The sequence below is a fragment of the Notothenia coriiceps genome, unplaced genomic scaffold (genome assembly GCF_000735185.1).
Source record: "Notothenia coriiceps isolate Sejong01 unplaced genomic scaffold, NC01 NC01_scaffold00031603, whole genome shotgun sequence".
NCBI lineage: Eukaryota > Metazoa > Chordata > Actinopteri > Perciformes > Nototheniidae > Notothenia > Notothenia coriiceps.
Window position 1 is genome coordinate 264,005 of NW_011364304.1, and position 6,816 is coordinate 270,820.

Below are 6,816 nucleotides of genomic sequence, written 5' to 3' on the forward strand. Positions count from 1 at the left end.
CATACACTTCTGGTGTTGTCTACGTAGCCACCATCTCTATAAAATAAGCAGTGCTGACCAAACGTTTACAAGCCCACATCCAACCTCGGCGTGATGGGGCCGCTTTAAGCAAATTGTTAACACAGCAGATGTGTTTCTCTCTGGAAGATAAAGCCTGACGGTCACGAGGTAAATAAACAAAATAAAACAAAAATATTTAAAATAACAGTCACACTGTTTTGTTCGACAGTCTTTTCTGCTTGATTCATTAAATCAACTTCTATTTGACCCTCTCCTCGATGTCAAGGCCTACACATCCATCTTATCAAGCTATCAACACTGTGTGTGTCACAGCTGAAGGAGGCTCCTTATCTGTGTGCATTGTGCGCCCTGTGTGTTTGTATTTACTTAACCTCCTTTATTTAACTAGGCAGGTCAGAGCCAAATGACTCAATAATCATCAGGTAGAACCCAAAAGGGCTTTAAAAAGAGGCATGGTACTGTCATTAAAGAGAGGCAGAATCTGAAAGAATAAATCCTAAATGCACAGTAGAAGAAAATACATAAACCACACTCCATAATGTTTGCTTGATAATTAGTGGGATTACAACAAATCTATGCTCTAAGACAGTAGGAAAGGAAATAATTACAACTTTAATTGTACATTTGCATATAACTGAAGGGGGCTTTGTGAGCTGAAATAACAGTTTTTTTTAGACTTTTTTTGTGCATGATTACAGCATTGTGCCGAGAAGCCACCACAGGATGGCATTTTCCTAACACATCATGTGACTGACCAACCTTTCTGTCTGCCAGTGGGCTGGCAGAATAGGATCTGACTGACTGTGAGTCAGATGGGTGGGAAAATGTATTTTCCTCAGTTGTATTATCAAGCACTAGAAACAATGAAATATATAACATTTACATTTAAGAGAGGAGGCCATATCTGCACTCAAAGTACAACTGAATTACATGACAAAGTAATTCGAAACATTTTGGCAAAGAATATGCATATGATGAGTAAAAAAGTAAACAAAAATTCGCACATAAATACGTGTACACTTCACATATGACACGCAGTCTTCACAGACACAGGCCGTGACCTTTTTTTACGACAATATGTAATTTACCCGTTACAAGCTGTGCATGACCTGACGTGACCTGTGCTGCATAGTTGCTCTCATTCCTCTGATAGAGTTTCTGTCATAGTAATAATACAGCAGTACTGCCATAGTGAACATACTGTAGCTGCAGTCTTTGCACCAGCATTAAACCACAGGCATGCTGCTGTCACTCAATACCTGACATACCAGAGAGCAGGGTGCAAAGGACATGGAGAGGTAAGAAGGAGCAAATAAACGAAGAGGGAGGAGGGATAAAGCAGAGAGGGCTAGTTTATACTTCTGTGGATTTTTTATTATGCAACCAGTTATAAGGTAAACACTCAAAACAATCCTCCTCATTATGGTCTCACACTCACATTTGCAGATTAGAGTTTCCTTTCCAAGCACGCAGACACATTTTAGTGTCTTTGTTTGAAAACGGGGAAGAGAAACAAAACTGAAGGAATAAACAAGAAATAAAGAACACATTCAAACCAAGAATTGACAATCATGGGAAAAAGGCACTTCTGGTCGACCCCCCCTCAGTAACCGGGGGATGGGAAGTCACCCCACACACTCCTTTAAGCCCCCTCTTCCCATTGGATCTCATCCCTTTTACTCTGCACTCTCTCTTCTTCTATCACTCTTATCAGAGCCCAAGCGATAAGCAGAAATCCTTCTCTTTTACCTCAAGAGAGAACTGACAACCAGCAGTAAGCTGCTCTTTCCACAAAGTCAGGACACCACAGCGGAAACAGCACCCACATGTGTTAAAAGACTTGGAAGGCTAAATGTCAAATCACACAGTGACTACGGGAAACATGTTTTCAATTGGCTCGATAATGTAAGTAAACCCAGGATTGTTTTGATGATGTATTCTACATTCAGTCAACAATAAAATGTGCACTAATGGCTTGTCCAGCTCCCAGGCATGCACGGCCCAGCTGTGCTATCTGTCTCTGTCTCTCTGCTTAATGAGAAGTGCCAGCGTGCGCAGAGTCAACAGACTAGTAAACCTCAAAGTGAACTATGGTCTGACCTCTCTCTCTCTTGGTGTGCTCGCTGTCTCACCCTCCTCTGGGTGAAACAAACAGCTCCTGCTTATTTTTATATTTGCTGTTGTAATTTAATGTCTTCTGTTTGCTATCGCAGTAAAGTGTTTTTTACTGCATGTACAGCACTTTGGCTCAGCAAAAAATCGTTTTTAAAATGAGCTATAGAAATAAAACTTGATTTGATTTGATTTGCTTTCATTAAGAGTTTGGTGTACAGATTATTGGAGTCTCTGTGTTGAGGTTGGTCCTTTTTATGTTGTTCACTGACTTAAATAGCTCACATTAGGCTCTCATCTTGATCCAATGAGGCCACAACGCCACGAGGAAATTACAAAAAAAGCCACAAATCATGATAATAATAAAAAGCACAAAAACAAAACAATAAACAAAGCGACAAACAGGAGCCAGTCATTTATTTTCCTATTATGACATCCTGTCTGTGTTTCCCAAAGCAAAGTTTGTTAACACAGCTTGTCTAACACGCCCTCTGACTGATAAATGGTGAGAAAGGGCAACATTATATTTTGGGTGAACACCCCTCTGCCCTCCTCACCTTAAAACTGAAGCTTACAGCAGGACACATATCCCCCCCATGAGCCTCTTGGGGTCCAATTAAACAAAGTTTAACCACAGCACGTAAACAAGATAATAAAATGTGGTATACGAAAGGTTCCTCTACAGAAGACAGCTTTATGGGGAACAGATTTACTTATACTGAGTAAAGCTGGCAAGAGAGGACAGGTGGGAAGAGTCAACAATTCACTTTTATCTGATCCAGTGCATTTGATTATAGCATTATGTGTTTGTTCTCACACAAACAGTGACAACTTCTGCTTTGAGTACACTCATTACTCCCCTCTCTATTGACCATATTCCTCCGTCACGTCCAGGTTCCCATAGCAGCGGCCAATTAACTACGGATATTCCTGTTTCCCCTCTCCCTTCCCGGGCTGCTCCTCCTTTGCGGGGCACTCCTTCCCACGGACATTTTTCCTACCTACCGAGTTCTGAGGATCTGTGGGAAGAAAGGCAGCCGGGCTTCGTGAGGAGGGCCCGGTCGTGTCTCACAGCAGCCCACACACACTGCCGTCAGAGTGCATTTACGTGTGACGGGAAAGACATGTTGTTGAGGGCAGAGGGGGATGGCATGCATCTGCACAACACACACATCAACACAAACGCCAATACATATGCAGATATACTAAACACTAACAAAGAACACACTCTCACTCCCATCTCGGCCTCTAACACGGAGAGAGGCTGGGAGAATAATGAGCTGGGGCTCCATTAGAAAATAACCCCAATCATTCCCAGGCTGTCTTAAAGGGAAAACAAGTCATGATTCCCAAAATCACTCCTTCCGTCTTTGTGCTCACTGAATATCACAAAACACGACTAACGCTCGAAATTCCTGTAACAAATATGTCGAAGGAACGGCCTGCTGCAAAATTAAAATGAAATCATGATCCACTAACCGAAAGTTCATAAGACCACTAAATATAAAGCTTTTTCGCCCACAAGCTTTCAGCTTAGCCTTGATCTTTCAAAATTTGGTTAAAGTTTCCAGAAAAAGCCAAAGATTTCACATTTTCTTCTCAATTGGACTCAAGCAGTTATTATTTTTCATCCCACAGCAGAAACGTGTCTTCTTCCAGAACTATTTACAACATCATAACAACTATTTTAGCTAAAAACTTCAAAATGGGTTGCACATGCTGTTTGCAGAAATTTGGTGAGACTTCATTCTGGTTTGGGATCTATAAAAAGATCCTCCCACTTAATTTCTCATTATACAGCATGTTTGTTGTTTCAACTGACAATACTGGGAGTAAATGAATGAGTGAAATGTCATTTTGTGGTGAACTATTTTCCTAAGCTTGCTCTCATTCTCACTGAATCTTTTCCTATCTCCTCCAGCAGGGACACTTTACTTGTTTGTTTCCTAAAGTAACACAACCCACAGGTATGTTGTGAACAACAAAACGAGAACACCTCAAACCAAGACACACGCATGATTTTGAAACCTTGTCATAAAGATATTGTGGTGATAGGTCACAGGGTCACGGACAAGCCTTAAGAGCGAGTTTCATTCACTGTATCTGCAATGCACATAATAAAGAACATAGATTAAATACATAACAAAGGCACAACAATTAAGAGACAAATGTAGAAAAAAAAGCTAATTTTTAATATCTAAATCAAACCTATCCTAAGTTTGAAGCAAGAACAATTGTCGTAGTAAAGTAAAAAGCCTCTTCTCTGATAAAAAAAACCCCTCAGAAAACAACAAGGACACAAGAAAATACGTTCAGTCTGTTCATAGTCACTTTAGCTAACTTTCTGTTAAGCTATCCCTGTGTGGACTGCAAGCTAAACCAATCCATTTATTATTTTCTCAGTTGCAAACATAAAAGTAATTATCTCTGCGTGGAGTTTAAATATCAACTGTTCTAAAAAAAAATCATTATCATTTGACACTACACTGCATATTTCTCTCATTATATGCCAGGTTAGATTTACTGCAATGCATACAAGACCCATAAACGTAAGCAAAGCTGACCTTGAAATAAAGTCAAGCCACAGAATAGAAGTGACCATAAATCATGGAGGCAACAAAATGACCAGAGAAGTTATAAAGCAAATGTGAAAGAAAGTGAAGCAGCCAAAAACAAAAAAGGGACTAGGGCCTAACTAGGGATTAGGGAAAGAGAAAGTGATGACAGTCTGCTGGATATACTTAAGTATGACTTTGTGCACACATATAACCAATTTCCGCAGTAGTGAATGCAATAAAATCAGAAAGAACAAGCGGAAATGTGTACACAAGTTAAGTGGTGTAGAGTGGAAAAGGTATTTGGACAGAAGAGGAGGAAGAAAAAACAGAATGGTGTGTGTGTGTGTATGCCCCTAGCTTTAAACCGTTAGCAGGATGCGGTTGGCTCGGCAGCAAACCAGCGTTTTACTGGTTCCCCTGGGCAGCGTTATGGAGCGGGCTGTGTGTCGCCTCGCCATCTTTACAGAGCAACGGTGATTAGAGGCCCGACGTGCAGTAATGCTGTTGCAGCCACCAGACTGTGATTTACATGACTGACCGAGCAACTGCCCCGTTATGTACAAATATGTGGAACAGACACACACACTTTCCTATTCTGCTTATTTAACTGCAGAGAACAGAGTGGCAGGACTTCAAGCTTGAGGAGTACGGGTGTAACAACGCACAGTGTTTTATTTTTGATAGTAGAATAAATTGGGGAGTGGAGAAGGCTTTCAAATAATATAATTACAAAAACATATATAAAACAGTTTGAAAGTTGAAGTTTTGAAATGAATCAATCTATGTCTCATAAAAGAAAGCATTCCTTATGATATACAGAAAAGGTTAAATACAATAATCTTTGCTTTATAACAAAATACCAAGTCATCTCATGGAATCAATTAATATCATTTTAAATTGCAATTTTGTTTACCCTTAAGCGAACAGTTTCTTCATTAGGCCCACATTGCAACACTGTATTTTACATTGGTATTCTATTTATTTGTTCTAATGGGACAGCTAGTTGTGGCTACAATCAGATCATGCTGACTTGGAATCAGAGGTTTTTCTTGAGCAGCTTGGCTGTAAAGCTGAGGAAGCAGACCACTTCTGCAAAACAAATAACAGGCAGTCTCTAGCATGAAGGTGAGTCGTCGACTACGTGAGCTCTGGAGACGCCGGTCCTCCTCACCATCCAACACATGGAGCAGACTAAGATAAATAACTCACCCACAGTGTTACCTGGATAACATCAGCTCTGGTATTGTCATTTGGATACAGAGGTTTATGTTTATGAGGGAGGAAACCGAGATACAGAGCAAGAGGATTGATTTTGTGAGCCTGTGTGATTGAGTATAACGGGGTAAGATTGATTTCCTTCTTCATTTCTCTCGAACACGTAAAACTCAGTTTCATCACGACTGAGGAGCCACATCTGGACCCTGTGGGACGTGCGTGAAATCATTTCTCTATTCCTGCAATTTGCTGTAATGCCTTGCAGATGGCACAGTGAATGTGTGTGTGTTGCATGTAACAACCTTACAGTAGGAGCAGAAGGAGAAAAGCACGAGACTTTGTGGAGACAAGCTATCAGAAAGTAAATAGTACAAAATACATGTGGCTCAACAAGTGGAACTAAAGTGTTGATTGTCCAGAGGATACTGAGGGGGAGGGTTGTTTAAGGAGACGCGGGGATGGCCTCTGGGCTAATTTGTTGAATATTTTCTTGTATCTGTATGCTTTCAGCAAGAGTCACTTGAGTGACATCACCACACAGATACATTTGTCCTGCTTTAATTGTGTTATACAGTTTCTTGTCAACATTTGGAGAGAACAGACGTTCTGCATGAACATGTAGGTCAAACATATACAAATATTTAAGCACTGTACACAAGAGGTTTCAAGTTTCCAGTTAATTCTGTGACATGTGGCTAAAAGTACACATCCGAGGTGACACGGTCCCTGAGAGCTATCACCTTACTGCACCTTGTTGGGACTGGCTGACATTGAAATAGTCTGCCAGCTGCCGACGGGTAGTTTGTCACTGGCATTGGGAAGTATTCAATAGCTTTCTCAGCTTTCTCAGATGGCTCAGTGAATGAAGCGACCATATGTACTACTGTTCAGTGCATGTACCCTGGAGGCA

General features: G+C 40.8%; 1 protein-coding gene across 1 annotated transcript in view; it reads right to left on the reverse strand.

Annotated features, from left to right (window-relative positions):
* The window catches only part of LOC104960157 (mitochondrial import inner membrane translocase subunit TIM16-like), a 108,232-nt gene that overhangs the window by 28,761 nt on the left and 72,655 nt on the right, over positions 1-6,816 (reverse strand). The window lies entirely within an intron of this gene.